Source organism: Lactuca saligna, chromosome 2 (genome assembly GCF_052625555.1).
Source record: "Lactuca saligna cultivar CGN05327 chromosome 2, ASM5262555v1, whole genome shotgun sequence".
In the NCBI taxonomy this organism is placed as follows: Eukaryota; Viridiplantae; Streptophyta; class Magnoliopsida; order Asterales; family Asteraceae; genus Lactuca; species Lactuca saligna.
In genome coordinates this window covers 28,809,628-28,818,822 of record NC_136418.1, presented here as the reverse complement: position 1 = coordinate 28,818,822, position 9,195 = coordinate 28,809,628, and positions in this window count along the sequence as shown.

Below are 9,195 nucleotides of genomic sequence, written 5' to 3'. Positions count from 1 at the left end.
TTAACGTTGTGGTTTTTATGTTTTCAGGTTCTCAGGAGTCTGTGGCAAGGCAAAGGTGTGATCGTTCCATTCCTCGCGTTGGCATTTTATGAAATGGACCTGGGAAAATACTCTATTAAATAATGTATTGAAAACCTTTTTGTAACAACGTTATTAAAATGGATTGTTTTGAAAAGTTTTAAATTGGTTGTATTTTTCGGATGTTACAAGTTGGTATCAGAGCCTTGGTTTGAGCGAATTGGAGGAACACTCGTGTGACTCCAGTCTCAAATCAAGGAGGGTTTTAAAAAGAGGAAATAAAATGTTTTTTTTTTAAATTAAGTAAAGGAGGACGCGGAGGTACGATCAGCCGGAGCCAGTAAGTAACCCCAAATTACCATTCATGACAATTGTTTTATTGAGCTTTGATAGAACGGCATCCTAGTGTTAGGCTAGGGATCTTCAGGATTTCATGATAATGTTGCCTGTTTTATGATGCCTGCTAGCCTATGGTTTTCCTCTGTTGAGATTTCCAGGGTTCCTCTAGGTGTGAGGATCGAGCGCTTGCTATGAACATTTGTCGCTAGGGTGTTGTGGTAGTACTTCATACAAATATGGGTAGGTGTGGAAGGTAGTATGGGCCCGTACTACTGAAAGCACAGGACCCATACGCGTATCAGGGACACCATGACCTCTAGGTTTGGGATGAGAGCTGGCTCCCGGGATAGTGGAATATGTCTGAGATTAGTGTTGTATTTTCAGTATGGAGATTTCAGGGCACGCTGGGAGCGGATCCGGGTCAGGATCGGGTGCAAGAGGAGGAGTTGCGGACGGGTCAGTACCGCCCAAGATTATTGGTCAGATGAGCTCGTGCGAGTTGGATGCGAGGATCCGCGAGATCCTGCATGATGAGGTTGTTGCATTGTTCCGGGCTGAGTTGTCGGAGTTGTTTGGGTCGATCAAGACCGCCATGGTTGAGTATTTTGATGAGCGCTATGCGGCTCTCGCGGAGACGGCTGCCGTGGCGGCTACAGTGGCTGTAGCAGCAGTAGGGGGAGGAGCTGATAGGGATTTTCAGTATCGGGACTTCGATAATACGGAGCCTCCCACTTTTGATGGAGTTCAGGATCCGATCGTTGCTACGAGATGGTTATCAGATGTGGAGGGATGTTTCTTCATGTGTTCATGTCGTGCTGATTTGAGGGTGAGGTGTGCTCTGAACCTGTTGAGGCTCGGGGCAAAGGATTGGTGGAGGTTGACCATGGGGTCATACTCAGATGCGCAGAGGGCTACGATTTCATGGGATCAGTTCAGAGAGATGTTCAGTACTCGTTATGTTCCACAGGTAGAGAGGGAGAGGTTGGCTCGGGAGTTCCTCGAACTGAAGCAGGTTTCGGAGTCGGTGACGGAAATCACCAGAATGTTCACTGAGAGGGCGATGTTCTGCCCTGAGTTCGCTTCGGAGCAGGCTCAAATGTCCCGATATCTGAGTATGCTAAAGAGAGACATCAGACAGTTTGTGTCCGCACAGAGGTGCGGGGCATTGTTGGAGTTGAAGGAGGCCGCCCGGCGGCGTGAGTTACAGATTGAGTTGCAGTTGCGTGAGCTGAGGCAAGCTCCGGTTCAGTCGGAGCCGGGAACGAAACGGTCTAAGACCGTTGATTCCAGGATGGGGGATCGGAGCAGCCGCACTTGTGGGACGTGTGGGAGGAGTCACACCGGAATTTGCAGGTCCGGTGGTGCATGCCGCAAGTGCGGAAAGGAGGGACACTATGCGAGGGATTGTCGGCGGTCAGCGCCGGTTCGGGATTTGAGGATTTGCTATCATTGTCGTCAGATTGGACGTATGAGGGTCAACTGTCCATAGTTTTCCGCAGGGCCGGTGCAGGCTCCAGCACCGGCCACTTTGAGGATTTCAGGAGAAGGTCAGGGTGGAGCGGAGCCCCCAAGGGCTCAGGGTCGTGCTTATTAGCTTGCGGCAGAGGAGGTCAGAGCAGTGCCGGATGTAGCTGCGGGTATGTTTCTTTCTGGATATCATGTAATCTTGCGACTATTGTGGTGTATTGTTTGTGCTGGTATCTTTGTGTGGTTTTGATGCGGTATTCGTCATTTTGCGTGTTGAGGTTCTGGTTATGGATTTGTGATTCGGGTTTTCGTCTTGGTATCCGTTGTTCCTTGAGGGTTTGGCATGGGTATGGATTTGTGATTCGGGTTTTCGTCTTGGTACCCGTTGTTCCTTGAGGGTTTGGCATGGTTATGGATTGTGTTTCGGGTTTTCGTCTTGGTATCTATTGTTCCTTGAGGGTTTGGCATGGTTATGGATTGTGCTTCGGGTTTTCATCTTGGTATCCGTTGTTCCCTGAGGTTTGGGTATGGTTATAGTTGGTGTTTTGTGCTTTCGTTGGTTATCATTCGTGAGGGTTATTATTGGAGATGCGACATTGGGTTGAAGGTCGGGTAGCATCGGCTTTCCGAGGAGTGGTTAGATACAGTTTGAGTTTCTTTCGAGCGGGTTAATCAGTGTTGATGTGAGATCTCGTTAAGGTTGTTTATGCTTGTGGTAAGCAGTCCGCGTGTAAGTGTTTCTTTGTATAGGGTTGTTCTGGAAGGTCGGTGATGGCGACCGGTGGTTGTTAATCAGTGCTATAAGTGGGGGAGAGTTGGAGAACTCTCTGGGAGATCGATGAGTATTTTAGAGTGCTTAGCTGTTGGGATTCAGCAGTGTTCTATCAGCCCAGAGTATAGGCTGATAGAAGCGAGTGTCGGGCATGTGGGGCAGGATACCGACCTAGAGCATTTGATTGTGGAGGCCTGGGAGCAGGCCGAGATCGAGTATGTATGATGGAATTAGAGTTCGAAAACCCCTAGAGGGTTAGAACGGTATGCATGGGAGGATTTTTGGGGGCGATAGCTCGGAATGATGAATGCTTGTTGAGCGGTCCAGAATGGACTGAAGGCCTGGTAAGACGGTCCAGTCATGCTGAAGACTCTGCAGGTATTGTTGGATCAGTTTGAGGATATGGATTGGGTATGTCGCAGTGTGTCTGGCCCCGGGTAGTGATCTTGGTGAGTTGAGATAGTGCATGGGCTTGAGAGTCCCTACGATGAGAGTCAGAGTATGTGTGTTGGATGGATAGTGGATACGCTATGAAGGAGTGGTGTAGCGTTGGGCGAGCACCGTGGCACTTGTCGGAGTGACATTGTGGTCGAGTGGCTTCCTTGGTAAAGGAAGAGATAGTGAGGTGTAACTTCGAGAGGGGGTGCAAGTTCACGGAAGTGAATGCGGCAGAACAGAGTTGTGATTAGAGTGGTTCGAGTGTGATCATCAGAGGGTACAGTCGGTGCCCGGTACGAGACGGTGGTCAGGACACCGTAAAGGAAGGGAAAGTGTGTTCGAGTTTCAACGGGTATGCCTTGCGGGACCTGGTCTGGTTAAGGCCAGATGGCGTGTTGTGGGAGCATCTTTGGAGATGTATTGTTGTAGGCTTCGGGGGCGAAGCCTAATTTAAGTGGGGGAGAATTGTAACATCCCGAAATATTAAGAGTTGTGTGGAAGGGCTGAAACTGTAATTTGGGAAGGAGTGACTCGTCGCGACTTGGTCGCGTGTTAAATAGACGACTCGGTGAGTCATTCAGATGGACTCGGCGAGTAGGCGCTGGGTGGACAAAACCCTAATTTTCGGGGTTGAGCCCTATATACCATTGTGAGTGGATTGGAGCTTGGAGAAGTAATTGTTGGAGAAAGTTTGGAAGTTTGAAGGTGTGGGGCAAGGGGTTTTGCTTGGATTCGGGTTTCCTTGCAGATTAGGGCATTCTTTGAAGGTAAAATCTCGTTCTTGAGCTGCTATTGTCTTGTCTCTTCATTTTGGGGTTTGGGGGGAAACTTATCTTGGGTTATTTTGGAGTCTAAAGGTTGGATCTGAGGTTGCTACCTCAGATCTGGAATGGAGGTGGGTTAGAATGAAGCAAAGTCCCTGTGTTGAGTGTTGGATGAAGCTATCTTGTCCCAAACCTTAGCCCTAATGTGAAAAATGCATAGATCTCTTTGGATTCACGTAAAGATTGCCACTTTACGTGATGGATGAGTTGTAGGAGGCTAGATCTATGTTTTGGATCAACTGCATGGTCTAGAACGCTTCTGTTTGGATTCAGAGCGGTGGTACTCGGCGAGTCACATGGGTGGACTCGATGAGTTGCTTGAAGACGAGCTGAAACTCGACGAGCTGGAAGAACAACTCGACGAGTTGGATGAAGATGGCCTGGAACTCGACGAGTTGGATGAACAACTCGGCGAGTAGGTTGAAGATAGCCTTAGACTCGGCGAGTCTGTTCTTGGACTCGGCGAGTCGTGTCGAAGAGTCCCAATATTTTCTGGTCGAGTCGAAGAATCGGCGAGACAAGGGATGACTCGGTGAGTTATGTGCAAATGGACTCAGAGTTGTTGGACTCGGCGAGTCTCGGGGTGACATCGGGGTGACTCGGCGAGTTAGGTCGCGGATTGAGTGAAGTTTTGAGTTGGGAACTCGGCGAGTCATAGGGTTGACTCGGCGAGTAGGGTCAGTCAGGGGTTGACTTTGACCCAGTCTTTGACCAAGGGTTGACCAGTGGTTTCCAGGGGTATTTTGGTAATTGTTGGTTATGGTTTTGAGTTCAGTGCATTGGTTGTTGTCCAGTGGCGGAGATCGTATCAGGGATCGGAGCAGTTCGGGTTATCTGTTCAGTCGGCAGTTTCAAGGTGAGTTATCCTCACTATATCTATAGGGTTTAAGGCACCAAGGCCGACCCTTTTATCGGATGGAAATCCGGGTAATTGTCTGTTGTATGATATTGCGGGTTATGGGCCGGAAGGCATTACATGTTGCGGGCCGGAAGGCAATGCGATGTGGACCGGAAGGTCATGGCCTGGAAAGGCGTATGTGCATAATTATTTTATTGGCTGAGTCGTTGGGTGATGTTATGCTAGTGATCGGCTAGGCTGGTATCTTGGTTAGGGTAATGATATGTTATGTGATCTGTTGATCGATTTGCTAACTGTGAATTGCTATATGATTACATGTTATGTGTGTGGGCGTCTGGTCTGGAGTGTAACCCGATATGCACGGTTGTTCTATGTTCTGTCATGATATATATATATATATATATATATATATATATATATATATATATATATATATATATATGTATATATATATATATATGCTTTTACATTGCGGGCCGGAAGACATTATGTTATGGGCCGGAAGGCAATGTGTTATGGGCCGGAAGGCATTACACAATGGGCCGGAAGGCGATATGTTTGGACCGGAAGGTTGTGGCCTGGAAGGGCGTATATGTGGTTGGTATTTTGGGGGTATCTCACTAAGCTTTCGGGCTTACAGTTGTGGTTTTTATGTTTTCAGGTTGTCAGGAGTCTGTGGCAAGGCAAAGGCGTGATCGTACCATTCCTCGCGTTGGTGTTTCATGAAATGGACCTGGGAAAATACTCTGTTAAATAATGTATTGAAAACCTTTTTGTAAAAACGTTATTAAAATGGATTGTTTTGAAAAGTTTTAAATTGGTTGTATTTTTCGGATGTTACAACCATGATATGGATCGGAAGGTCGATAAAGTATGGATCGGAAGGTCAAGATGATGAGGACTGGAATGTCATACGGGTAGGGCTGCAAGGTGTACCAGAGTTGGGATGGAATTCCCCTAAGATACATGGATCAGAAGATCCCATAGAGTTATGACCACGAGTTACATATGTGTTGTATGTGGTATTTTGGGGAACTCACTAAACATTTATGCTTACAGTGTTATGTGGTTTAGGTACTAGTGATAATCATGGGAAGGTGCTGGCATGATCCGTACACACTGATAGGAGATTTGTTTTATGATCTTGGGATATGTTTTTATCGTGATGACATTTGTTAAAATTGAGAATTTGAGAATGTTGAATGATTTTTATATTATACGAAAAATGAAAAATTGTTTTCAAAATTCACGTTGTTACAGAAGAAAGGTGAAGATCCTTGATGATAGTTTAGAGATAAAACCGATTTCTTGGCTTGGAAATGGTAAAAGTGTTGGAAAAATGGCTAAGTATCATATATATAGGGGGAGTTCTCAACAAGCCTTGAGATTACAACCAACTATGAGTTTACGGACGTAAAATCCAATCCTTGGAGTTTTCCAGCTTTAAGTAGTGTACCAAACTGTAAAATATACTTCCTAACATTCCTTATGGAGGGTATTACACTTAGAATGCTCAAACAGAATCTAAACAGTGATGAAAGTTACTAGAAAGAAGTATGAGTTTTACTAAATTGAATGGTTGTACAAGATAGAAATTTCGGGTTGTCACATCATCCCCCCGTTAGAGGGAATTTCGTCCGGTAATTAGAGTTTAAGCAATCAAGTAGTTACAATTAACTAAGCGACAAGTTGAGGATAATTCAATTTCATTTGATCCTCGCACTCCCAAGTAAATTCACGTCCTCGCTTGGCATTCCAACGAACCTTCATTATCGGGAACCGACTTTACTTCATTCACTTGACCTCACTGTCCATGATCTCTATTGGTTCTACCATAAAGGTGAGGCTCTTGTTGATATCAATCTCGTCGAGTGGGATTAGAAGAGTCTCGTTGGATAGGCACTTTTTCAAGTTCGTGACGTGGAAAGTAGAATGTACGTTACTAAGTCTGTGGGGTAGGTTGAGTTTGTAAGCTATAAGGCCGATTCTAGCGAGAATCTCAAAATGCACTGTGTATCTTGGATTTAGCTTTCCACTCATACCAAAGCATATCAAACCCTTCCAGGGTGATACTTTTAAAAGGATGCGGTCTCCCACGTGGAATTCGAATGGTTTCCTTCGCTTGCCTGCGTAGCTTTTCTGTCGGTCCCGAGAAGCCTTTAATCGGTCACAGATCCGAACGATATTCTCAGTCATTTCTCGAATAATATCCAGACTTATGAGAGTGTTGTCAGGAATTCATCCTCTTGCTAATTGTATGTCACCCACCTCAACCCAGCACAAAGGGATCTGTGTGACACCCCAAAACCAGAACGGCGGAAACGTTCTGTTGCGGAGGAGATCATGTACATTATCACAACAAAGCATAATAGTAAACAAGCAACAACATCATCCATTGCATTAATAATATAGTATAATTAAAGTGAGTTCTATATAGTTTATAGACACCAAAAATATGAATCAAAATAAAAGATGAGTCTTGAATGTGCTCCATCTTCTGAAAAGCCGACATCGGTACCTATCTACTGATGACCTGAGAATGCAAGTTATGTTGAAAGAGTTTATGAGCTTTAAAGCTGGTGAGTTCATAAGCATTTTTGTGTCACTGTTTTTATAAAAAGGGTTGTAATAGTGTAATGTAAGTGTTTTTAATTGTTTGTAAATGTTTGCACTTCCTAGAAAATCCTTTATTTTCTACTGAACTGTCTTCTACCAAGACCCGACTATTTTTATGTTTTTTCATTTATAAATGTATGATTTTTTCCCAAGTATGGCTATCATTATCAAAATGTAGTTTACATTATCGTTTATGTGAGAAGATCACAAAGTAAATGCAATAGGGAAAACAATGTTTTATCTGAGCAGTGACACTACTGACCATAAATTGATAAAATAAAGACTCCAGGTAGTATTAAATGTGCTATACCCCTCAGGGAACCCTATTGCCTTTAATTCTTTGTCTGCTAATTAAAGGTTTAGATGTGAACTGACTGTAACCATGCTGATTGACGTCTGAATAACTGACGACCTTTCGGTGTCATAAAATAGTGAGGTGACATTTTGTCACCCCTTGGCCTTACCATCTAGGACTGCAGATAGTAGTCGGGGTGTGGGAGTGTCTGTACTGTATAGATCTATACACATGATACCCTCTCTCCCTCCAGGAGAATCTGGTTACAATGTGATACAACAATGTATTGTTGTATGATGAAGTAGTATTTCACATTCTAGTTATCGTATCTTAGTGTTTGTATAGAAAGTTATAGTGTATTAATGCTCTCTCTATACTATTGTATAATATGTTCTCTTGTATAGTATAGTGTATGCTCTCTTAGTTTCTCATCATATTATGTTCTTTCTGTTTCTCATAATAGTAAGTTTGTACTGACTCAAAAATGAATTGAATCTGCTATATTTCATTGTACTAGTAATAGTGAGTAGTAATCTCTTAATCTATACCTATTATAGTTTACTAGTAATGTTGATCGAAATGGCTACATGTGCATTGAACTGAAATGAAACCTTTTATATCTATATACATATACATAATGTACAAATAAGGTTCAAACGACACTCAAACAAACAACTAAATACTCTGAGTCCACAACCAAACAAGGAACAGGAAATAAAGCAAGTTATCAGTCCTAAGTCCTCTCAACCTTACTTATACAACTATATATATATATATATATATATATATATATAGAAATGATTTTTGACAATATATAAGTCAAAAGGGTTTGAATAAATAGTTGTAGTATGAAAAGAATTTTATAAATGTGTTTTGAAATAAATGTTTGATATCACAATTTGAAAGTATAAGAAATATATCCGTTTGCTCGAGTTATTAATCACATGTAATTGATATAATGACTATAATGATTTAACTTGAATCCCCCATAAAAGCATTAAAAATCATTTAAAAGGTAGATTAAGGGGTATGAACTCACCTGTAGTGAGTGATGTGAATGAAACATCGGTTTGCAGGATTGCTAAGTGCTAAGTGAAGACTTGAGCACAATCGATCCTCAATAGAATATAATGACACATATATGTATCTAATTAGTGTTTAAACAATTAATTATAAGGAATAACACCCTAATAGACTAGGAAACTATAAGATTTATGGGATACAATCACATATGATTGCATAACTATGGTATATGGCCACCCTATAGAGTTTACGATCAAAGAGGTATGACCATTTGAGTTCACGGTCCTTGGAGTTTATTGTCCAAGTGTTCACAGTCTAATGACCCGATGGTCATCAAATTCATGGTCTAAGGAGATTCAACCGTAAACTCATCAAATCTTTCACAAATGATGGATTTCAAGGGCTTCATTCAAAGGCACCATATTCTAGGTACCATGCTTAGGCTTAGGAAAGGTAAAGGCTATAAGAACACCCTTTATAAGGGTTTACGGTCTATGAAGATTCATCGAACTGTAAACTCTTTTGTTCATGCAAAGAGTGATGA